At 36.2% G+C, this 26,820-nt stretch overlaps 2 long non-coding RNA genes across 2 annotated transcripts in view; both read right to left on the reverse strand.

Annotated features, from left to right (window-relative positions):
- LOC108583086 overlaps positions 1–16,627 on the reverse strand; it is a 72,339-nt gene extending 55,712 nt beyond the window's left edge. Inside the window, exon 1 of the long non-coding RNA XR_001897360.3 lies at positions 14,640–16,627. This is a non-coding gene — a long non-coding RNA (uncharacterized LOC108583086). The remainder of the gene's footprint in view (positions 1–14,639) is intronic.
- Positions 16,628–18,330: 1,703 nt separating this feature from the next.
- LOC110741799 lies at positions 18,331–23,619 on the reverse strand. The gene is made up of 2 exons (XR_002518692.2): positions 22,731–23,619; positions 18,331–19,643 (listed from the first exon to the last, which is right to left on the reverse strand). It is a non-coding gene; the product is annotated as an uncharacterized LOC110741799 (long non-coding RNA).
- Between the last annotated feature and the right edge of the window lie 3,201 nt (positions 23,620–26,820).

Raw genomic sequence — 26,820 nt, forward strand, 5'->3', positions numbered from 1 at the left:
CAGAACACTTCTCCAGACAAGGCCATGAACAGGCAATCATGACAGTCATGAAAGAGATTGAGAATAATTCTGGGTCTGAGATAAGGAGCACTTGGGAAATTTTTAACATTCTGATTCCTAATCTCATATATATATATATATATATATATATATATATATATATATATATATATATATATAGTGTGTGTGTGTGTGTGTGTGTATACAGAGAGAGAGAGAGAGAGAGAGAGAGAGAGAGAGATTTCCAAGGGCAGCAGCTACTCCTAGCTGAAAAGTAACCTTGGTGTATTTTAAGAATGTTAGTAACCTGAGCCATATGAAAGGGAGCATGATATATAACAAGATTCTAGCTTAGATAAATGAATGGTAAAGGCCTACATTACAATTGCTAAGGGCACAGATATGTCTCTCTCTATATATATATGTAGAGAGAGAGAGAGAGGGAGAGAAAGAAACATAAACAGCCATCTTAGTTATTCCTAGGACTGCCTTTGATGTGGGGAACTCATCCCACTCACAGCCTCGGTTCTGTCACTCTCCCATTTCTCCAACTGGCATGACTTTGCTGCATCTCCAGGGTGCTGTACCTACTCTAGCTCTTCTGAAAAAATGTAGGCAGATTTGTTTTCTTCTTCTCCCCCAAATCCTCACATTAATTATCAATTTTGATAAAATATTTCTTTTTCCTTTTCTTTTTGTTTTTAAGCAAAAGCATTTAAAATAAAACTTGCTAAGATGCTATGGAAAAATAAATAATAAAGGAAAACATCAAAGCGAATTGCAGTTTTCTGATTCTGTGATGACAAGTGACATAAATTGTGAGGTATTCAGACTCCTGGTTCATATTTGACTCCTGACGAGTTGGGTCCTGGTACAGCCTATCTAGAAAAATCATTCTGTAGAAATATTTTTTGGTATGTGAGACTATTTCTTTATTCCTTGCCCTAAACAAGCTCTGGGGATTGACCACATGTTACTTAAGTTCTTGCTGCAATGGGCATTTTAGGGGCTTCTCTAATTTTCAGCCTCTGGTGGCAGAGATACTTTAACTGTCTCAACATCTCCCACCCCTTCCAGTTGCAGGTGTGCACCTACTGACATCATCGTATATTACTTTTATCTGGAAATCTCTAGTTCTGTGCCCTTAGAAATTCTAATGTAGGCCTTTACCATTCATTTATCTAAGCTAGAGTCTTGTTATATATCATGCTCCCTTTCATATGGCTCAGGTTACTAACATTCTTAAAATACACCAAGGTTACTTTTCAGCTAGGAGTAGCTGCTACACTTGGATAATTCCTTCAGAATTGTAGGTTAAAAGCATTATTAATATTTTCCCTTTTTGTGGCTTCTCTTGTCCATCATTAAATCTTCTCTGATGAACATATGTATAAATATTCTTTATTCTGATAAAGTTAATTTTATTAGTTTTTCCTCTGTGATTATTTTAGTGCCCTGTATTCTGCCATATTATCTTCTAGAAATTTCATCATTTTTTCTTTTTCATTTAGATTGACAATAAACCTATATTTGATATTTGTGAATGTATGAGTAGGGGTCAGTTTTATTATTTTTTCATAGGAATAGTTGATTATCCAATCATATTCATTAAAAGACTGTTCATTTTACACTTCTCTAGTGTCATGACTGTCACTGTAGCTCCATATTGTCATGGGCCTGTTTCTAGACTCCATTCATTTGGCCTTTTGTCTATTCTTAGCTTAACTCTATGATGATCTAATTTCTGTAGATTTATAAGTATTGATATCTAATATAACATGCATTCACTCAATTTTTCCTTCTTAAAGGCTTCTTCAAATCTTGTTGGCTCTTTCCATTATCACATACATTTTAGAATCAGTTCATTAAGTTATAAGACACACATACACACACATACACACATCTCAGAAGAAAAAGCAAATTTTCACAATTTTGATTGATACTGAATCAAATTCATAGATTGATTCAGATATAATTCACATTTTTCATCCTATTACTATGATTTGTCTCCTATTTATTAAGGTTTTTGTGTCAATACTATTTTTATTGTTTTCTGTTTAGAAGTCTTGCATGTATTCTGTTAAATTTATTTCTAAGCATTTGATTTCTTTATTATAAATGACATTTAAAAGATCATACCTTCTTATTTTTCATTGCTTGAATATAAAAATACAAATTTAAAAAATAATATTGACTTTGTAACTACCAATCTTGCTATACTAATGTGTCAGTTCTGATAACTTATCTGTAGATTCTGGTGGATTTTCTTGTGGATTATATCTTCTGCAAATAATGACTTTGTTTTGAGACAAAGTCTCGCTATGTTGCCCAGGCTGGAGTGCTGTGGCATGATCTTGGCTCACTGCAGCCTTGATCTTTTGGACTCAAGCAATCCTCCCACCTTAGTCCCTCGAGTAGCTAGGACTATAAGTGTGCATCACTATGCCTGGCTACCTTTTTTTTCTTTTTGTTGAAATGAGGTCTCCCTATATTGCCCAGGCAGGTCTCAAACTCCTTGGCTTTTATTTATGTTTTCTCTTCCTGACAAAGTTATTTAATGTTTTATTTTTGTACTAAGATTTCCAGAGCAATATTGAGTGAAAGCATCTGTACTGGGAATTCTTGTCATTCAACATTTTATTATTATACATGATGGTTGTTGTAAATGTTTTTTCTACTTATATTTTATCAGATTAATGTAATTTTCTTCTAAATTTAGGATGCTAGTAGCATTTTTTAAATCATTACTGTGAGATGAAATTATTTTAAAAATACTTTAGGGGTGTTCCAAGATGGCCGAATAGGAACAGCTCCAGTCTGCAGCTCTCAGTGCGATCACCGCAGAAGATGGGTGATTTCTGCATTTCCAACTGAGGTACCTCAGATGAACAATGGTTCATCTCACTGGGACTGATTGGACAGTGGGTGCAGCCCACAGAGGGTGAGCTGAAGCAGGGTGGGGCGTCGCCTCACCCAGGAAGCACAAGGGGTCTGGGGATTTCCCTTTCCTAGCCAAGGGAAGCTGTGACAGACTACCTGGAGAAACGGAACACCCCCGCCAAAATACTGCACTTTTCCCAGGGTCTTAGCAACTGACAGACAAGGTGATTCTCTCCTCTGCCTGGCTTGGCGGGTCGCACCCTCACAGAGCCTTGTTCACTGCTAGCGCAGCAGTCTGAGATTGATCTGCCAGGCTGCAAGGTGGCATACTGGCTGGAGGAGTGGCGTCCACCATTGCTGAGGCTTGAGTAGGCAAACAAAGAGTCCAGGAAGCTTGAACTGGGCAGAGCCCACCACAGCTCAACAAGGCCTACTGCCTCTAGACTCCACCTCTGTGGGCAGGGCATAGCTGAACAAAACGCAGCAGAAAACTTCTGCAGACTTAAACGTCCCTGTCTGACAGCTCTGAAGAGAGAAGTGGTTCTCCCAGCATGGCATTTGAGCTCTGAGAACCGACAGACTGCCTCCTCAAGTGGGTCCCTGACACCCTCGTGTAACCTCACTGGGAGATACCTCCCAGTAGGGGGCAACAGACACCTCATATAGGCATCTGACCCTCTGGAACAAGCTTCCAGAGGAAGGATTAGGCAGCAATATTTGCTGTTCTGCAGCCTCCACTGGTGATACCCAGGCCAACAGACTTGCAGCTGATGGACCTGACTGTTAGAAGGAAAACTAACAAACAGAAAGGGATAGCATCAACGTCAACAAAAAGGTCATCTACACCAAAACCCTATCTGTAGGTCACCACCATCAAAGACCAAAGGTAGATAAAACCACAAAGATGTGGAGAAACGAGAACAGAAAAGCTGAAAAGTCTAAAAATCAGGGCACCTCTTCTCCTCCAAAGGCTTGCAGCTCCTTGCTAGCAATGGAACAAAGCTGGACGGAGAGTGACTTTGACAAATTGACAGAAGTAGGCTTCAGAAGGTCAGTAATAACAAACTTCTCCGAGCTAAAGGAGGATGTTCGAACCCATCACAAGGAAGCTAAAAACCTTGAAAAAAGATTAGACAAATGGCTAACTAGAATAAACAGTGTAGAGAAGACCTTAAATGACCTGATGGAGATGAAAACTACGGCACGAGAACTTCGTGATGCATGCACAAGCATCAGTTGCCGATTCAATCAAGTGGAAGAAAGGTATCAGTGATTGAAGATCAAACTAATGAAATAAAGTGATAAGGGAAGTTTAGAGAAAAAAGAGTACAAAGAAATGAACAAAGCCTCCAAGAAATATGGGAATACATGAAAAGACCAAATGTATGTTTGATTGGTGTACCTGAAAGTGATGAAGAGAATGGAACCAAATTAGAAAACACTCTTCAGGATATTATCCAGGAGAACTTCCCCAACCTAGCAAGGCAGGTGAACATTCAAATTCAGGAAATACAGAGAACACCACAAAGATTCTGCTTGAGAAGGGCAACCCCAAGACACGTAACTGTCATATTCACCAAGGTTGAAATGAAGGAAAAAATGTTAAGGGCAGCCAGAGAGAAACGTCGAGTTACCCACAAAGGGAAGCTCATCAGACTAACAGTGAATCTTTCAGCAGAAACCCTACAAGCCAGAAGAGAGTGGGTGCCAGTATTCAACATTCTTAAAGAAAAGAATTTTCAACCCTGAATTTATGAAGAAACTAAGCTTATGAAGAAACTAAGCTTCATAAGTGAAGGAGAAATAAAATCCTTTACAGACAAGCAAATGCTGAGAGGTTGTGTCACTACCAGGCCTGCCTTACAAGAGTTCCTGAAGGAAACAATAAACATGGAAAGAAACGACCACTAACAGCCACTACAAAAACATGCCAGATTGTAAAGACCATCGATAATATGAAGAAACTACATCAATTAATGGGCAAAATAACTAATGAACAACATAATGATGGGATCAAATTCACACATAACAATATTAACTTTAAATGTAAATGGGCTAAGTGCCCCAATTAAAAGACACAGAATGACAAATTGGATAGAGTCAAGACCCACCAGTGTGCTGTACTCAGGAGACCCATTTCACATGCAAAAACACACAGGCTCAAAATAAAGGGATGGAGGAAAATCTGCAAAGCACATGGAAAGCAAAAACAAACAAACAAACAAACAAACAAAAAAGCAGGGATTCCAATCCTAGTCTCTGATAAAACAGTTTAAGCCAACAAAGATCAAAAGAGACAAAGAAGGCCATTACATAATGGTAAAGGGATCAATTCAACAAGAAGAACTAAGTATCCTAAATATATATGCACCCAATAAAGTAGCACCCAGATTCATAAAGCAAGTCCTTCGGTCCTACAAAGAGAATTAGACTCCCACACAATAATAATGGGAGACTTTAACACCCCACTGTCAATATTAGACAGAGTAACAAGACAGAAGGTTAACAAAGATATCCAGGACCTGAACTCAGCTCTGCAACAAGCAGATCTGATAGACATCTACAGAACTCTCCATCCCAAATCAACAGAATCTACATTCTTCTCAGCACCACATCACACTTGTTCTAAAATTGGAAGTAAAGCACTCCTCAACAAATGTAAAAGAACAGAAATCACAGAAATCACAACAAACTGTCTCTCAGACCACAGTGCAATCAAATTAGAATTCAAGACTAAGCAACTCACTCAAAACAGCACAAGTACATGGAAACTGAACAACTACTCCTGAATGACTACTGGGTAAATAACGAAATGAAGGCAGACATAAAGATGTTCTTTGAAACCAATGAGAGCAAAGACTCAATGTACCAGAATCTCTGGGACACATTTAAAGCAGTGTGTAGAGGGAAATTTATAGCACTAAATGCCCACAAGTGAAAACAGGAAAGATCTAAAATCGACATCCTAACACCACTATTAAAAGAACTAGAGAAGCAAGAGCAAACAAATTCAAAAGCTAGCAGAAGGCAAGAAATAACTAAGATCAGAGCAGAACTGAAAGAGATTGAGACACAAAAAAACCCTTCAAAAAATCGATGAATCCAGGAGCTGGTTTTTTGAAAAGATCAACAGAATTGATAGACCACTAGTAAGACTAACAAAGAAGAAAAGAGAGAAGAATCAAATTGATGCAATAAAAAATGAAAAAGGGGATATCACCACTGATCCCACAGAAATACAAACTACCATCAGAGAACACTGTAAACACCTCTATGCAAATAAGCTAGAAAATCTAGAAGAAATGCATAAATTCCTGTACACAAATAGGCTTCCAAGACTAAACCAGGAAGAAGGTCAATCTCTGAATAGACCAATAACAGGCTCTGAAATTGAGACAATAATTAATAGCCTACCAACCAAAAAAAAAAAAAAAAATCCAAGACCAGACAAATTCACAGCTAAATTCTACTAGAGGTACAAAGAGGAGATGGTACCATTCTTTCTGAAACTATTCCAATCAATAGAAAAAGAGGGAATCCTTTCTAACTCATTTTATGAGGCCAGCATCTCCTGATACCAAAGCCTGGCAGAGATACAACAAAAAAAGAGAATTTTAGGCCAATATCCCTGCTGAACATTGATGCAAAAATCCTCAATAAAATAATGGCAAACCGAATCCAGCAGCACATCAAAAAAAACTTATCCACCACGATCAAGTCGACTTCATCCCTGGGATGCAAGACTGGTTCAACAAATGCAAATCAATAAACATAATCTATCTCATAAACAGAACCAACAACAAAAACCACATAATTATCTCAATAGATGCAGAAAAGCCCTTCGACAAAATTCAACCACCCTTCATGCTAAAAACTCTCAAAAAACTAGGTATTGATGGAATGTATCTCAAAATAATAAGAGCTATTTATGACAAATCCACAGCCAATATCATACTGAATGAGCAAAAAGTGGAAGCATTCCCTTTGAAAACCAGCACAAGACAGAAATGCACTATCTCACAACGCCTATTCAACATAATGTTGGAAGTTCTAGCCAGGGCAATCAGGCAAGAGAAGAAATAAAGGGTATTCAGTCTGGAAATGAAGAAGTCAAATTGTCCCTGTTTGCAGATGACATGATTGTATATTTAGAAAACTCCATTGTCTCAGCCCCAAATCTCCTTAAGCTGAAAAGCAACTTCAGCAAAGTCTCAAGATACAAAATCAATGTGCAAAAATCACAAGCATTCCTATACACTATTAACAGACAAACAGAGAGCCAAATCATGAGTGAACTCCCATTCACAATTGCTACAAAGAGAATAAAATACCTAGGAATCCAACTTATAAGGGATGTGAAGGACCTCTTCAAGGACAACTACAAGTCACTGCTCAATGAAATAAAAGAGGACACAAACAAATGGAATAATATTCCATGCTTATGGATAGGAAGAATCAATATTGTGAAAATGGCCATACTGCCCAAAGTAATTTATAGATTCAATGCCATCCCCATCAAGCTACCAATGACTTTCTTCACAGAATTGGAAAAAAAACTACATTGCCAAGACAATCCTAATCAAAAAGAACAAAGCTGGTGGCATCACACTACCTGACTTCAAACTATACTACAAGGCTACAGCAACCAAAACAGCATGGTACTGTTACCGAACAGATATATAGACCAATGGAACAGAACAGAGGCCTCACAAATAATGCCACACATCTACAACCATCTGATCTTTGACAAACCTGACAAAAATAAGAAATGGGGAAGAATTCCCTATTTAGTAAATGGTGCTGGGAAAACTGGTTAGCCATATGTAGAAAGCTGAATCTGGATCCCTTCCTTACACCTTATACAAAAATTAATTCAAGATGGATTAAAGACTTACATGTTAGACCTAAAACCATAAAAACCCTGGAAGAAAACCTAGGCAATATCATTCAGGACATAGGCATGGGCAAGAACTTCATGACTAAAACACCAAAAGCAGTGGCAACAGAAACCAAAATAGACAAATGAGTTCTAATTAAACTAAAGAGCTTCTGCATGGCAAAAGACACTACCATCAGAGTGAACAGGCAACCTACAGAATGGGAGAAAATTTTTGCAACCTACCCATCTGACAAAGCCCTTATATCCAGAATCTACAAAGAACTCAAACAAATATATGAGAAAAAAACAAACAACCCTATCAAAAAGTGGGCAAAAGATATGAACAGACACTTCTCAAAAGAAGGCATCTATGCAGCCAACAGACACATGAAAAAATGCTCATCATCACTGGTCATCAGAGAAATGCAAATCAAAACCACAATGAGATACCATCTCATGCCAGTTAGAATGGCAATCATTAAAAAGTCAGGAAACAACAGATGCTGGAGAGGATGTGAAGAAATTTTAAAACTTTTACACTGTTGGCAGGAACGTAAATTGGTTCAGCCATTGTAGAAGACAGTGTTGTGATTCCTCAAGGATCTAGAACTAGAATTACCATTTGAGCCAGCAATCCTGTTATGAGTGTATACCCAAATGATCATAAATCATGCTACTATAAAGACACATGCACACGTATATTTATCGCGGCACTATTCACAATAGCAAAGACTTGGAACCAACCCAAATGTCCGTCGATGATATGCTGGATTAAGAAAATGTGGCACAAATACACTATGGAATACTATGCAGCCATAAAAAAGGATGAGTTCATGTCCTTTGCAGGGACATGGATGAAGCTAGAAACCATCATTCTCAGCAAACTATCGCAAGAACAGAAAACCAAACACTGCATTTTCTCACTCATAGATGGGAGTTGAACAATGAGATCACTTGGACATGGGGTAGGGAACATCACACACTGGGGCCTGTCAGGGGGTGGGAAGCTGGGGGAGGGATAGCATTAGGAGAAATACCTCATGTAAATGATGAGTTGATGGGTGCGGCAAACCAATAAGGCACATGTATACCTATGTATCAAACCTGCACGTTGTGCACATGTACCCTAGAACTTAAACTATAATAATAATAATAATAATAATAGTAATAAAAAGGTTAGACTGGGCGCAGTGGCTTACACCTGTAATTCCAGCATTTTGGGAGGCAGAGGTGGGTGGATCACTTGGAGTCTGGAGTTCGAGACCAGCCTGACCAACATGGTGAAACCCTGTCTCTACTAAAAATACAAAAACTAGCCAGGTGTGGTGTGGTGGCAGGTGCCTTTATTCTCAGCTACATGGGAGGCTGAGGCAGGAGAATTGCTTGAGCCAGGGAAGCGAAGGTTGCAGTGAGTTGAGATCATGGCACTTCACTCCAGCCTGGGTGACAGAGGGAGACTCTGTCTCAAAAACAAAGAAAGGTTAAAAAAAAGAAAATAGTATGTTTGAGATGATCAACATGTAAAAATTGAAGCACCTAATAATAATTAAAATGAGAGCTACTGATTGAAAAAAATAAAAATGAAAGAGATACTGTAAGATGATAATAGGATTTTCATCAATTTTTATATTAATACAGTGAATTACATTGATTAATATTTTGAAATAGTCAAATGTACAGACTAATTTTGAATTAGTCATGCTACCTTATTATACACACAAACATATACACTTATTTTTCTGTAGATTTTTATTAATCTTTTCTATATTTGCTAAAATTTCTCTCTTTGCTACTATGCTTATGTTTATATATAAAGGACACTTCATAAAGTAGTTTGAACTTGTTTCTTTTTTAAAGTTTTCTGAAAGTATTTGTGGCATATTAGCATTGTTTCTTTCCTAAATGTTTAATAGAATTCACCAGTGGTACCTATAGAACTATTTTGATTTTCTATTCCTTTTGGGATTTGATTTGAAATTTATATTTTTCTATAAACTTGATTATTTCAAATTTAATCATCAAATATTTCAAATTATTTTGCATAAAGTTTTCCATATTATCATCATATTATCTATTATCTGTTTATAACATTTATGCTGAGGACCACTTTATTATTTCTAACTTTAATTTTTTTGGTCATGGTTATTCTTGTATGAGGGTATGAATTTAAAGTGTCTTTCCAGTTTTAAACTTTGAAGATAATTTATCTAGTATGTATGTATTTTATTTTATTAATGTTTGCCATTATTTTAATCATTTCCTTCTTCACACTATTAGGATTCTTTTTTGTTCTATTTCTAATTTCTTTATGTTCAATTGTTCTTTTAAAAAATACATTGTTTAATTCTACACATTTTTCTCTAAATATGAATTTATTAATGTTTTAATATAATTAACTCAAAAATTATTTTTCCTCCTATTTATTTTTTGATCAATGATTTATTTTTGAAGCTCATTTTTTAATGTTTTTAAACAGTATATTCTGATTAATTTTTGCTACATATTGCCAGCTGAATTGCATTGTGGTTAGAGTACATACTCAATATTATTTTAGCGCTTTGACATTTGCTGAGACTAATGTATGGCACAATGTAAGGTGAAATTATTTCAAATCTTTCTGTGTATTTTTGATCATTGTGCATTTTGATGTTGTTGGTTATATACCAGTTAGGTCAAGTTTTCCAATCATAGTACTTGAATTTTGTATTAATATATGCTTGCTCTTTACTCATTTATTGATATTTACAAAGGTATCAATTCATTTATTAATATTTATTGATGCTATTTATTAATTTGTTGACATTTATATCAGACCATCTTACACTATTCATTATGTCCCTTTTTCTATCTTCTGCATATTTAATCTATTTCTTTTTCATAGTCTTCATAATGCATATTTTCTTTGGTCTTCTCTTTCAGTTTATTAATTCAAGCGTCAGCTATGTCATGTCTGCTATAAACTCAGCCACTAAATTCTAAATTATTTTTACATTTTTTATTTTTAGAGTTTTCAATAGACTTTTTGGAGTGTCCAATTTTGTGCCAATATTTTCACTTTTGTCTCTTATTTACTTGCACATATTATGCATAATTATTTTAAAGTATGAATCTGATAACTTCAATATTTAAAGTCCTTCCCCCCCCCCCTACTTTTTGTTATTTCTTCTGTATGCATCTCTCCCTCAACTACCATGTTTTCTGTCTTTTAGTGGTCACGGTTTATTTTGGATTGTGTACTTGACATTTCATTTGAAAAATTGTTTTAAGATATAATTTGAGGCCTAGAATGCTGTACTCTTACTCAAAATAGTGTATTTCTTTGCGTCTTCCAAGTACTTGAGTGTACTAGCATTCCTGGACCCCTTCAATCCTAATTTCAGAGAGTGAGATTATTCAACATTGAACTAAAATTCCCATGAAGTTCTGTCTAATTCTAGTGCACCCTTACTCCTATGATAAAATAAATCAGATCCAGACTTACAACCTACAGGTTCACCATTGTCGTCTCATTTTGGAGAGACCTGGACTGAGACACCTGCACATCTAGGCCACTGAAAGTATTGAAAGCATATCCTAACCTCTTAGTTTCTTAGCTTTCCTCTTTCACCTAAGGGAAAAGTGTCCATAAATATTAGATTTATTTTCCTGGTTATCTTTCTTCCCCTGAAATCTCATGTATTAATAGTTTGCTGACATATTAACTTGATGATACTCTCAATCATTTTCTTTCTTACATTTTGTGCAATTTTCCTAGCTATCCATTGTGTACGGACTAGTCTTAATTATTGAGTCCAGTATACATGAAACAGCACCTGCACAATTTATTTACCTACTTCTTTACTTTTTTTCTGTCTCCTCCATTAGACTATAAGTCCATGAACATAGAAACTGCCTCAATCCTTTTCATTACTCGAATACTAATATCAAGCTAGCATAATTCTCCTAATATAAAATGGTGTCCAATAAGTATTTTGGAATGAATAAGTCATAAGTATATGACAATAAAAATCGGAAAATCAGGATTGGCCTTATTTCAAATTGCTTTACTTTTAATTTAGCATTTTTGATTTCAACAAATGTATTGACTATTATATGCAAACTTTAGTTGATATAAAATCAGAAATCTTTGGTTTATATTCTTGATTATCTATTTTGAAAAATCATTTAATTTTTCAAGTTGTCAGTTTCTTTTTCCATATTAATACTCATTTCATAGGATTTTACTGAATATCAAAAGAAAATTTGGAAAAGCCCTTCACATGGTCACAGGTCATTCATTTATTTCACTGATGAGTCTATGTTATGTGTAAAATATTGTGAAAGAACTAAGGTAAGTACCAGGATAGACAAGGTTTCTGCCCTCTTGTAGTTTATATGTTACCAATAGAGACAAACAGTAAATAATTAATCACATGAGATATTACTTATTTAGATTTGTTTTGGCAGATATAAAGCAGATAAACACAGTACCATAGGAATAAATAACAAATAAAGCTGACCAAATCTGGGGGGTCTACCAAAATTTTCTCAAAGCAGTGATTGTTGCCTATCGCATATATAGCAAACATTTGTTAGGGGCTCATTATGTCCTAGACACTATACTATTGACCTGCTCTTTTTTGTTGTTTTGTGTTTTTTTTTTTTTTTTTTTTTTTTTCTTTTTTGAGATGAAGTCTCACTCTGTCACCAGGCTAGAGTGCAGTGGTGTGATCTCAGCTCACTGCAACCTCAGCCTCCCTGGTTCAAGCAATTCTCCTGCCTCAGCCTCCCAAGTAGCTGAGACTACAGGCATGCGCCACCATGCCCAGCTAATTTTGGTATTTTTAGCAAATACGGGATTTCACCATTTTGGCCAGGATGATCTCGATCTCTTGACCTTGTGATCCGCCCACTTTGGCTTCCCCAAGTACTGGGATTATAGATGTGAGCCACTGTGCCCAGCCTATTGACCTAGTAATAATTCATTTCAGTTAATCTTCACAATGACCCAATTAACAAATAACATAAGCCAATACGTTTGGTGCTGCTGATACCTGTGCCTATTAATTTTGACATAAGGAAACTAAGGATTGGATAGTTCAATTTGCCCAATTGAGAGTCTGTGGGTATTAAAGCATGTCATTAAGCTCCTGCAGATTGACTCCAAAGCCTGAGTTCGTAAACAGTATACAATATCATTCAGTCTTAGAAGAGGTGAAAGAGAAATACAATAGGCAACAAGATGTATGACATGGAAGAGGACTTATAGTTAAGATGTAGACAGACGGAACAACCTCTATTTCATGGTAGAAAGTAGAATGATGTAAGAATGGACAGGGAGCCATCCCAGTTGAAACACAAACACAGAAGTCTGTGTTAGTGCACACAAGTCAGGAGAAATAGCACTCAAGTCTTTAGGGCTTGAACTCAGACTTTCTCTTATTAATGGCTTTTGAATGATTGTGAACTTCAGCCATGCCATTTTTGCTGCTATGTAGATCATGAGTAATGAGGCCAGCCTGCAAGAGAAAACCTAGATGGTATCAGGGGAGATGGAATATTCCAGTGGGAGAATTTGAAAGTATTTAGGGAGTAAATTCAATGGAACATGGTGATTGAATAAATATGGAGGATGACAGATAAAAACAACAGTTATTTGTTTTTCCTTAAATATTTTCTTTAAACATACATGTGTTTTTTGAGCCAACTTTGATTTTACTTTTATTATTATTATTATTTTGGTCATCTGTTCAAGCTTTTTTAAGTTGATTGTTTTGCTGTTGATTTTTCAGCATTCTCTTCTCCTTCTGTTTCTTCCTAGTATTACTTTGGAACATTACTACCCCTTTTATTTATTAATTTAATGAAACCCCTCCCATGGTCCAGACTCCATCACAACATCCTGCCAGTTTTCTCATTTATTTTTATTTTCTTAATCCTAAAACCCAGATATTCTCATGTCATCCCTCTTTTCCCTACTTCCCACTTCTGGCATCCCTTAAAACTGCAAATGCTCCCAAGACTTTGAAGCTCTAGCCAGCTAATACCTCAAAGAAAAGTTGTCAAAGAGCTTTATTCTTCTGACATTTTAGATCCCATTCACTGACTCTGAATGGCTGCCATTTTCCCCTCCTCTCTAAACCAGAGATTTACTCAAATATTATTTTAACCAGCACCATAAGCCACAGGTTTAGAATAACCACTCCAGTGAATCAGAAGAAAGTGATCAGGCATTCTTATTTATATCACAGTGATCCGGAAATTTACCTTTAAATAAATATTTGCATTTGGGAAGAGAAAGTCTAGAAAGACAAGAGATGAAATGCTATTACCAGGTTTTCCAGTAACATGACAGATTTTTTGGAGGTGATAGTTTGGGAATACTTTCATCAACTTAACCCAGGTGATGATCCACTCAACCTAGAAATGGACAGTGATGAAATGATTGGCCCTCATTTTCTACACTGCTGGGTCATAGATAGGTTAAAATCAAATTCTGAAAGTTAATTTCCTCAACTCAATGAACCTGAGATTCTACAAAGTAGTTTAGAGCAGTCATTCTTTAAACATTTTTTAAAATCTCAATAATCAGACTCAGTTAAATCAGAATCTCTACTGGTGGGACTCAGGTATTTGTATTTTAGAACTTGCTTCTCAAACATTACTTTAGACATAAATCTTGGGATCTTTTTGAAACTGAAGATTCAGATTCAGTACTTTTGGAGTGGGGATTGAGATTTTACACTGAGTACCAAGAGAACCAGAGACTAATTCTTAAACTTGGCTGCACATTGTAATCACTTTGGAAAATGAAAAATAAATACATAAATTTAGAAAAAATATGCCCAGATTCCATCCCTAGAGAATGACAGCAAATTACACTAATTTTGCTCATATTTACCTCTCTGATGTAGCTTGATTGACCAACCCAGAGAAGAGAGAAGAAAACGTCTGATGGTTGCAATAAAATAGGGTTCAATCAGAAAGCATGCTCTCTCTTTTTCAGATATGCAGCCTCTCCTGGTGGTGAAGAGGATTTCCCTAACAACCTCTCAAACATTTCTGGGCTCAGAAACATCGGCTTTACTCAAAACAAAAGCTCTCCCTCCATAGACTTGACAGTCAGCTCTCTGGGAACAGGGAAAAGAAAACAACCCAGCTGAGTGTTCACAGTGTAATTTTCCACAACTAAAATTGAACAAATAAAGGGTTGGGAGACATGTTTTTTCAAGTCAAATCCTGTGCTTCTTCTTTAACCTCCGTATTTCAAATGGAATTTGAATCTTTGGAGGTTAGAGTTCATTCACTTTTTGGCAGAACAGCACTTCCTGTTTCTAAGAAAAAGGCCCCAGAATACTTCTTTAATGTCAAAGGCTGTTACAAAACAGCACTTGATGAATTGGATGCAAGTGAATGAGAAACACATGGATTAAGTTTCCATTAACATCCATATGGGTTTCATAATTAAGAGAAAATGCCTGACCAAAGGAAGTGTTTTGAGTTTTACTTAACTGAAATTTTGTTTTAAAAAAAGTGCTTAAAGCTACTTATTCCGAACATGATAAGTGCCAGAGATTACTCATCCCTAACCAAAACCACCTAAGCTGTATCAGACTCACAAACTGAGACCCAAGCTATAAACTCCGTTCTCTCAAAAAACCAACAACACTCATCAGTTTCGGGAATTGTAGAGGGATGAGCCATCCTCTGATCATTGAACCCTCTTAAAGAATTTATTTACTTTGTTCAATCAGGTAATTCACAGTTTCTGACTTTTTTAATGGATTTTACTTCTCTTCATTAAGCAGATTTTACTAGTTCACTCACCTGAAATCAAAGTAAAAATTGCCTCCACAATTATGTGATTGTAGAACCACCACTGCCTTAGAAGTCAGTTAAACCTCATTCAGACCTCTCCTTGGTAGGGGAGTAAAAGGCAACATTCTGCTTCATTTTTCTCATATTAATAAATGAGAAGATAAGACTAGATTAGCGTTTTACCAACTTAAATACCTTGGATTATTCAAATAGTAAAATTATTTATGTTGTATCCCGATAATAAAAGAGGGAAAAAGAAAAGTGACAGGGAGTAAAATGGACCAACAATTATTGCCAATAAGTTAAAGGTTAGGGAAGTAGCTTTGATAGAGTACTATTTTATCTCATTTCTACATATAACAACGTCTGAGAAACACTGAACTTAATGGTCAAAGAAAAGCAGTCTTGCTGCAATTTTCTATTATACTTTCCACCTATTATTTAGAAAGTTCTACCTCTAGATACAAGTATCTCCAATCAGAGACATTCAAAATTGTCTCCTCATCTATTCACCAAATTGACTTGTTCTATCCCCTTAAAAAAAAAAAAAAACCACTATCAATTGCCCTGCAAATTACCAAACTCAAAGTAGAAACACGAGCTTTTTCTTAAAAGTTTCTTTACTGCTTTCTCCACTCCCCACATCCATTCATTTATCAAATACTAAAATGTGGTCCTCAAATATTTTTTTAATCCTCACTTTTCCCTATGCTTATCCTTTCTTAATTTGCACCTTTGCAAATCGTATGCTGGATTATTTCAAAAAATTTCTAATGAGTTCTTTTTTTCTGTTCCTCTCCTATTTATTCTCATCATTAAACCTGAAATTCTTCTCTTTAATTTTAGCATATAGTTATTAAAATATTCTAAAATATATCTAACTGAAAATAGAAAAGGGTATAGAATATTAGTAAGGTTTTATAGTCTACATTATTAGTCAGCTTTCTTTCTCATTGGCATTAGGGTCAAAACTTCATACATATGTTTTCAGATTTTTTTTCCATACACAAGTGTGCATACACATGTGACTACATGTGTGAGTAGGTATTTCCAATATTTTTGCAGGAATATAATCATAATTGTATACATTGTCAGTCTTTTTATTTTCTTTTTTAAAAATTTTACTTGAAGTTCTGGGATACATGTGCTGAACGAGCAGGTTTGTTATATAGGTATACATGTGCCATGATAGTTTGCTGCACCTATCAACCCATCATCTAGGTTTTAAGCCCCACATGCATTAGGTACTTGTATTAATACTCTCCCTTCCCTTTTCCCCCACCCTACTACAGGCCCTGTTGTGTGATATTCCCCTCCCTGTGTCCATATGTTCTCATTGTTCAACTCCTACTTATGAGTGAGAACATGCGTTGTTTGGTTTTCTGTTCCTGTGTTAGTTCACTGAGGATGATGGTTTCCAGCTTCATCCATATCGCCGCACAGGATAGGAATGCATTCTCTTTTATGGCTGCATAGTATTCCATGGTGCATATGTGCCACTTTTTCTTTATCCAGTCTATCATGTATGGGCATTTGGGTTGGTTCCAAGTCTTTGCTATTGTAAATTGTGCTGCAATAAACATATGTGTACATATGACTTTATGGTAGAATGATTTATAATCCTTTGGGTATATACCCAGTAATGGGATTCCTGGCTCAAATGGTATTTCTGGTTCTAGATCCTTGAGGAATCATCACACTGTCTTCCACAAGGGTTGAATTAATTTATACTCCCACCAACAGTTTAAAAACATTCCTATTTCTCCGCGTTCTCGCCAGCATCTGTTCTTTCCACACTTTTTAGTGATTGCTATTCTAACTGGTGTGAGATGGTATTTCATTGTGGTTTTGAATTACATTTCTCGAATGACCAGTGATGATGACCTTTTTTCCATATGTTTGTTTGCTGCATAAATGTCTTCTTTTGAGAAATGTCTGTTCATATCCTTCACCCACTTTTTGATGGGGCTGTTTGGTTTTTTTCCTGTAAATTTGTTTAAGTAGATTCTGGATACTAGATCTTTCTCAGATGTATAGATTGCAAAAATTTTCTCCCATTCTGTAGGTTTTCTGTTCACTATGATGATAGTTTCTTCTGTGTAAAACAAACCAGATCTTGGAAATTTGCTATATTATTATCTAAATCATTTTTTTCACAGCTTTACAATATTTCATTTTGTGAATATCCAATAGTATTTATTAATGGGCAACATTTCCAATGCTATCTTTCCGCCTAACATATGCAATGTAAATTTTTATGCACAGTGTACCAGGACCACTCTAAAGTATCCCTGCCTTTTCTCTTTCGACATTATACTCTCTCAAGAATCCTTTTCTCTGGTCACTTTGAACTGCTTCCTAATATTTCACTGCTTCCTAAATCTCATAGTTTATAACCTAGACAATCTGTTAATGCCTATCCTGTAAGAATGAATACATGATTATGTGAGTTTTCATGCAAAACAATGTTTTACTTTTAAACAAAATAAGAACCCATAGAATGGCTAGTTAGTATTAATTTTCTAATAGCCACATAACTGTTATTTGCCCAATAAATATTTGTTAAATAATATATGAAATGGATTATTATACTCTGACCTTTCACCTTGAGTGCTTATGTAGTTTAAACAAGAGAATATCTATGAATTTTAGATTACCTACATATATATTAAGCATTTACATATATTTTTTCCTAATGAATTAAAACTAAAGGAATGGTATTTCTGTCATAGTAGTAAAGCTCACTACCTAAAGGTATCATTTTTTTCCTGCTGTTTTTTTTTTCTTACTACAGGTACAGAAAGACTTGTTAAATCTTAAGTCTTCATGCTTTCCGAATCTTTGGTGTAAAAGACAACATTAAAAAGTGTCAGACAAGCCAAAATACTTCTGATTATTCTATTACTGTCTTCATTTAGTGGCATACTGGCATCTTCCTCTTCTTCCAGGAAATATTCTCTCCCTTTAAACTTAAATATGATGGTTGGTACAACTAAAAAGAAAAAAATATATAATGAAAGACTTAGGGTAACCAATATCTTAGTCAAATACGTATAGTGGGTTTAATGATAGTTTCTAAAAAGCCATGTCCACACCCTGTTCCTCAGAAGCTGTAAATGTGGTGTTATTTGGAAAATGAACCTTTGCAGATATAAATAAGGACTTTGAGATGAGGAGATGATTCTGCATTATCCAGATTAGCCCCAAATCCAATGAAAACTAGCCTTATAAAACAAAGGCAAAGGAAGGTTTGACACAGAAGAGGAGGAGACATACAGAGGGTAAGGCCATATGAAGATGAAAACAGATTATAATTGTTATAGGCTGAATTGGGACCCCCACAAATTCATACATGAAATTTCGAATCCCTAGTATCTCAGAATAGAACTGGTCCTGAAGTTTGGGCTTTGAAACGGACAATTGAAGTTAACTGAAGTTATTAAGGCGAGTCCTAATCTAATAGGATCGGAATCCTTATATTAATAAGAAAAGAAAATTAGTACACAGACAAATCCAATGGAAAGACCCTACAAGGAGAGAGAGAAAACAGCCATCTACAAGCCAAAGAGAGAGACCTCAGCATAAAACCAACCCTGCCAATGCACTTCTAGCCCCCAGACTGTGAGGAAATACATTTATGTTTTTAAAGCCACCTATTCTATGGTCCTTTGTGATAGCAGCCCCATCAAACATCTGGAGCCATCAGATACCAGAAGAGGCAAGGAAGGATGTTCCCCCAGGGTCATCAGAAAGAGAGTGACCCTGATGATGCCTTCATTTTGGACCTTTGGTCTGGACTCCAGAAACATGAGAGAATAAATGTTTTTCTTAAGTCATCAAGGTGTGTGTGTGTGTGTGTTGTGTGTGTGTGTGTGTGTGTGTAATTTCTTACTGTAGCCCTAAGAAACTTATATAATAATTTTACTTTTACCAGGAAAATCCAAGCTGCCTTCACATGCCTATGTTTATTATCTTGAGCCATGGTCCATGGAGTATGGTGAATGAAGGCCTCTGTGCTAAGTCAAGGCTAGAGAGGAATACTAGAAGTCTTGCTTAGGGCTCTTCGTCCTCAGCTTTTTACCACCAGCTTCATGATGATTGAAGAAAAATAAAGAATAGCATTAAGTATCAGTGTATTTCCCTTTGGGAACTTTTAATATTGCATTGAAAATGTCCTCAGGAGCAGTTTCTTATTAGGTTTTACATTATGTCCCATTCATTCTTTGCTAATGTTTACATTTTAAGTTTTCCTTTGTAGGAAAGACTTTACTGAATGGGAGAAAATGGATTACATAGGAATGATAGTGTATGTGTGTGTGTGTGTGTATGTGTGTGTAGAAGAGAGTATTGCAAAAAATTAAGATTATCAGGAGAGAAAAGGAGATTACCAAGTGTATATAAATAATGCCATTTTCATAGTTTTTCTGGACCATTTTCTGACAAATCATATAATCCTGTGAGGTGGTCAAAACAACTCCTGTAAAGATTCTTTTCCTATGTTCTAAATACTTATATCATCATACTTATCTTTTGTTTTTCACTACCCACTGTAATTTTCAAAGCAATTTGATTTCCTAAATAGTCTTGAGAAGGAAGGAGAGAAAGAGCCGCAAACCCTATTTACACTCAATAAGACTGAAAAGAGGTGACAGAGTTGTTCATGACGTTGACCTCAGTTTTCTGATTCCCTTTCCATTTCCAAAGACAGTGTTTGAGTTTTTTATATGTTTTGTTTACATTACATGTTTAGCTATACAAAACCCTTTCAGAAATATTGTATTTGGTCCCCTTTTCATTCCCTTCAACACATCATTTTCAGAGCAGTTTTCCCAAAACAGTGGTTTGACACAGTCATCTCTAGGTGTGATGCAGTCTACCTCATGTGGTTCTAGTCCTAGTTCAAATGACACTTTCCCCATTAAGTCTTCCATGGAGATCCCCTCCTCCCTTTAAATAGATTTTGCTCCACTACTTTCATTATTTGCACATTTGTGTCTACATTTTATTTTCTCCAGAGCACAAGATATTTGAGAGCAGGAATCATATCTTACTCATCAAAGTTCTAACAATAGTGTTTTCTCGATTGTTTGAGTAGTAGGAGTTCAGAATATATTTTTAAGTGAATCAATTAATGGATGCATTTATTTTTCATAATATTTTCTTGAATTAGATGAGACAGATATTTATATTTTCAAAAATAAGCCAGAAAAATTATAGGAGTAGCCCAGCGTAATTTAGTGTAATAGTTGGACTGATACCATTGATTGCTCTATTACTTTTTTTCTTTTTTTACAGACTGCTTATATATGAGTCATAGGTAGACCAGATGGATTTCACTGCAAAGAGGTAATAGGAGGTAATAGCTTTACAAGCATTTAAGCTATTGGCATGGTATGTTAGTGGCAGCCTCTGCTTTATGGCATCATGGAACTTCAAAAATGTTAAAGGAAAAGGCAAATTATAAGCAGATATAATAGATATAACAGATGACAAGATAAATGAAGACAGCCTATGAAAGGTGAAAGGGGATATTTCTGGAGATAATAAAGTGTGATTCTGATCTTCATTTTAAGAGCAATTCGTAATTAGAAACTTTTGCTGGATATAGCAATGGCAAGAAGAACTAATATAAACCGATATACTTTATTCAATCCAAAATACTCCTGTTGTTTTATTATTTTGTCAGTGAAGAAATTATAGTACTAGCAATTTCATTCTCAAGTAAATTCATATGATTTCAGCGTACAAAGATGAACCACACTCACTTATAAATTTACAAATGTGCAACACAGGAACATTTAGGATCATAATCTGTAGACTGATGCAATAGTAGATTAGCTCAGAGGAGCTTAGCCTCTCATGCTTCAGGTAAGAAGAATGAAGGCAAGGTAGTGAAGGCATGGGCTATAGAATTAAACTTCATCTACACATCATGGTTTTCTGGACAGTGATTTTACAAGATAAGTCATAAGGCAGAAAGAATTGGGAACAATTTAAAAATCAGACAAAAACACTGGGATGGAAAGGGATTAGAAATAAGAGATTGGCCAGGTGTGCTGGCTCACGCCTGTAATCCCAGCACTATGGGAGGCAGAGGTGTGTGGATCAAGAGGTCAAAAGATTGAGACCATCCTAGCCAACATGGTGAAACCCCATCTCTACTAAAAATACACAAATTAGCTGGGTGTTGTGGCGTGCGCCTGTAGTCCCAGAGGTTGAGGAGTCCCTACTCGAGAGGTTGAGGCAGGAGAATCTCTTGAACCAGGGAGGAAGAGGCTGCAGTGAGCCCAGATCATGCCACTGTACTCTAGCCTGGAGACAGAGCAAGACTCTGGCTAAAAAGAAAAGAAAAGAAAAGAAAAGAAAAAATAAGAGATCAAGCATCAAGCAGGTTTGAGCCCCAGGAGTTCCAGACCAGCCTGGGCAACATGGTTAAAATAGGTCGCTACCAAAAAATAAAAATGAAATTTAAAAAATAAATAAATAAATAAATAAATTATCTGGGTGTGGTTGGTCCTGCCTGTAGTCCCAGCTACTTGGGAGCTGAGGTGGGAGGATTGCTTAAACCTCAGAGACCAACACTGCAGTGATCTATGATCACGCCACTGCACTCCAACCTGTAAGACAGAGCAAGACTCTGTCACTGTCACAGAATTAAAAGGAAGAAGAGATTGGTGAACCACTATTTGCATAGCAGTAGCCTAAGGCAAGAGTAGGTCACAGGTGACTGTTTGTTTGCTATCTAACCTTTCTCCTCTTCAACCAGGTTGTCACTTAACTATTTGGAGCATCAGTTTCTGCTGTAAGTCAAAGATGTTCATCCTATCTGCCTCATTGAGCTTTCAGGGTGTTTGAATTTTCGATGAAAAGGCAAATATGGTTGTAAGCATAAAGAGTAAGTATGTTTTATGCAGATGCCTCTCTCTGCTTTCTCATTTGCAAACCTCCAGAGCAGCCTAGGGAGTCTGCAGACAAGATGTAATGGTGCAAGCTCATTAACAAAGATCTAATAACGAAATCACACACAAAAAATCTAATTAGCAAGGTTACCTCTGGAGCAGTAGTCCAATGGAAATAAACACAGGCTTGCGTTTGTTTTTTGCGTAGAACCATACTTTTTTCATTTCCCTTAAAATTAAAAAAAAGTAATTTTCCTTCCAAATTGTATTCTCACCTACATCATTGTTATTGGTGTTGCCTACACTCTGGGTTTCTTCTAGTGCTTGCAGGAAGTGACCAGAGTCATTTTCATTGATAAGAAGTCTTTGATTTCAAAGCCACTCCCACTGAAGTGTCCTCCTGGAATCCTTGTGCTGGGGCCCAACACAGGGGCCATCTCCCTGGCTGGCCTGGCAGTTGTTTCATGACACACATTAGTAGATCCCAAAGGCTGAGGAAGGCAGGCAGGCAGGGTGTGAGAACCCCAAGCACTTGATCCCAACTAAAACCCTAGGAGAGATTGTGGGGGTTGCAGAAGGTAATTACATAATTGGAATTTAGCCAACACACCAGAGTGAAATGACACAACAAAGTTTGCATCCCTCTGTTCGCAAGGGCGAAAGGCGTTTACACATCACTTACAATATACATGAGAAGCTTCCAGAGGCAGTTGCGACTGGCCAACAGGAGCCCACATTAAGAGAGACTCAGCTTTGCTTACTTATAAAATTAGAGCTGCAACAAATGGAGGTTTTCTATTCTAACCCCTCATTTAACAAGTGAGAAAATCAGACCCTAGAGGATAAAGTTACTTATCCAAGGTCACTCAACTCAGATACAGAAGCTTTGGAGTTAGATTTCAGGAATTTTAATTCTAAATCCTATTTTGTTGCCACTGTTTTTACCCTGACTGTAATGCATTAGAAATTCAGATAGGCTGCCTGGCTTTAATGTGCACTTTTATCACCTTTACCTTAAAATGTCTTTTTCTGTATTTCTGAAATGGGGATAATAATGCCTATCTCACTAGATGTTTGATTAAACAATTACACTTCTAAGAGAAAATACAAAGAAAATCAGGACAATTTTGAGGTAAGCGAAGATTTCTCAGGCCACATAAAGAACAAACCATAAAGGAAAAACAATAAATTGTACTTCATCAAAATTAAAATGCTTTGTTCTTAAAAAGACACTTTTAAGAAAATGAAAAAGCAAGTCACAGTCCAGGAGAAAATATTTGCAATGCATATATCTGACAAAGGACTTGCATTCATAATTTACAAATAACTCTTACAACTCAATTATAAGAAAACAAAGATCCTTTTAAAAATAAATGAACACAGGACTTTGTTAACAGATACTTCAGAAAAGAAAATGTGCTTCTGTCCAATAAGCACATGAAAAGATGCTTAACATGATTAGTGGTGAGCAAATGAAAATTATAAACACAGTAAGATACTTATTTTATATCAATAAGGATACATGAAATTAAAAATACCCAATGTTAGCAAGCATATAGCATTACTCTCATATATTTCAGGTGGGAGTGAAATATATAAAAACAAAGCCCCCCCTCCCCCCCCGCAAAACAGACACACACACACACACACACAGAAAAATCAACAAAGCAAAACAAAAATTTTGGAAAACATGTGTTAGATTCTTAAAAAGTTGAATATGTATCTATTGTATATCCAGAACATTGACTCCTAAGTATTAGCCTGAAATGAAACAAACCCACCATCTTATACTTAAGTGTTTATTGCAGTTTTACTCATAATAGCCCTAACTAGAAGCAAGTCAAGTGTCATTTGTTGTGTGGTGTATTCTGCATGGCACAGTCTACTCAGCAATAAGAGTAAAGAAACTGTTGTCCTACATAATAATGGATGAACTTAAACATTGGGTTGAGTGACAGAAGAGAGGCACAAAAATGATTACATTTGCATGAAGTTCTAAGCTGGGTGAAATGAATGTTTGGAAATAGGTCAAATCAGGGGTTGCCTGGGATACACTGGGGTAACTGGGATGACTATAAATGAGCATGAAGCATCTTCTTAGGGTGACAGAATTAATTTATATATTTGTTAGGGTTGTGGTTACACACTTGTCATCCTTGGTATTGTCATGGTATATTTATTTGTCAAAACTCATGGAAATACACACTTAAGATGGCTGCATTTTGTTGCATGCAAATTAAGGCTCAATAATTTTAAGTCAATGTAATGGTAGTAGTGTAGAAGCTCACAGGCGACTTCAGGGACACAAGATCTGTTTTAGCTTTGAAGTTAGATGGTCAGTTCACAAGTGCTTGGTTTATTAACCTACTTCGTAAAACATATGGAGCACACATAATTTGCCGTGTATCAAATATTACATAATACAATTTTTAAAGGAGCCAAACAAATGTGATGAGTTACCATAGGTAAAGTGTTGATCAAAATGTCCAGCTTTTACGAAGTGATTACTGTGTCCTAAGCTTTAGTTCATTTACTCTTCGTACAAATTTATGGGGTAGTTTTCATGATCTAATTTTAAATATGAAGGCACTGATGATCAAAAAAGTTAAACTAACTCATCAACATTGCACAGTTAGTACAGAAAGGAGCCAGATGTAACATGTTCTTGCTCTTACTCCCACGTTCCACCTGCCTCTAGCACATTGCTCAACATATGTTAGTTCAGCCCTCTCTGTCATTCACGGCTGATATGGGAACATCAGATTTGGATGTCCCCTCCAAATCTCATGTTGATATGTAATCCCCAGTGTTGGAGATGGGGCTTGATAGGAGGTGTTTGTGTCATGGGGAAGATCCCTCATGTCTTGGTGCTGTCCTCATGATAGTGAGTGAGTTCTTAGATCTGGTGGTTTTAAAGTGTGGCACCTCCCTCCTCTCTCACTTGCTTCTTCTTTTGGCCATGTGAAGTGCCTGATCCTGCTTTGCCTTCTGCCATGAGTTAAAGCTTCCTGAGGCCTCCTCAGAAGCAAATAACAGCCCTATGCTTCCTGTACAGCTTCTAAACATCTTTTCTTATAACCTACTACCCAGTCTAGGTATGACTTTATAACATGCAAGGATGGCCAAATATACCTGCTTTCTCAGGCGCAGGAGTATACAGCACTTCTTCCCTTACTCTTTGTGCAGGGCCCATTCTAATGTGATTCTGCTCATTTACATCCATGTATTCCCTCTAACCCTGCCACCCCTTGTACTGGTCACTTCCCTGTCATGCCCAGACTATTCCCATTGCTAATCACTCTATTTTCAACTTTTCCTTCCTCAAATTTCTTCTGATTCTACAAATTAGAAACATTTTCTTCATGTGAGTAGCAAGCTGATCATAAATATAAATTGACTTTCAAATTCCTGAAATATAAAACACTCTTCTTGTCAAGCTTTAAAGGACCTGGCAGTTAGTTGAGCTCAAGCTAATATTGTCGTATAGGATTTGCACAACACACTCCAATTCAAATGTCTGCAAGGATACTCCGAACAGATCTTGTGCTCTTTCTCCTGTGTTGCCTTTCTGGGGAACACTGGCTTTCCCTTCTTTTCTCTGAATCCAAACATCTTTCAATGTTCAATTTAAGCACCTTCTCAGTGAAACTTCTCTGACCACCTCCAAGTAAACTTAAGCCACTTTATCCTTTTTAGTTGTGTGTGTGTTTTACTACATAGAAAACACTTTCATTCATTCATCTTTTACACCATGTTTGTTGAGTTTCCACTAGGGGCCATTCTCAATATGTGGTACATTCATATAACAGTGAATGAGGAACAAAATCCTTGCTATCAAGAAGGTTGGTTATATTCTTGCATTCTTGTTGCTCTTATTCCTCAAAATCACTTTAAAGCTTCTTGAAGTCTGGGATCTTGTTTTATACCTGCAGCACATAGCAGGTATAATTCACTTTTCCATAGCATATAGTTGAAGAAGAAGGCAATCTAAAACTAGTTATCATACCATTATCTAATAGTCAAGTTTTGTGTCTCTCTTTCTGGTCTGCTATAGATGAAGAGAAGAACTTCTTGAAAGCTATATGTAAAACTTTAAATAATGGTTTTTCCTGGATGTTGGCGTCATAAGTAACTTAATCTACAGTCTACATTTATTACCCATGTAATTTAAAAGAATGCAATAACAAAGAAGAATATTATGATAGTTGGAATTCTTATATTGTGCTTTTGAGTTCTCCTTAACTTAGAAAATATCTCCTTCTCTAAAGAAAAATGTAATCTACCAAATAGCACAGGACTTGTCACTGGCTCTGTTATTCAGTTTTCCTTATTGTGATTTCATGAGGCTAAGATAATACCTTACTT

The sequence above is a fragment of the Papio anubis genome, chromosome 19 (genome assembly GCF_008728515.1).
Source record: "Papio anubis isolate 15944 chromosome 19, Panubis1.0, whole genome shotgun sequence".
In the NCBI taxonomy this organism is placed as follows: Eukaryota; Metazoa; Chordata; class Mammalia; order Primates; family Cercopithecidae; genus Papio; species Papio anubis.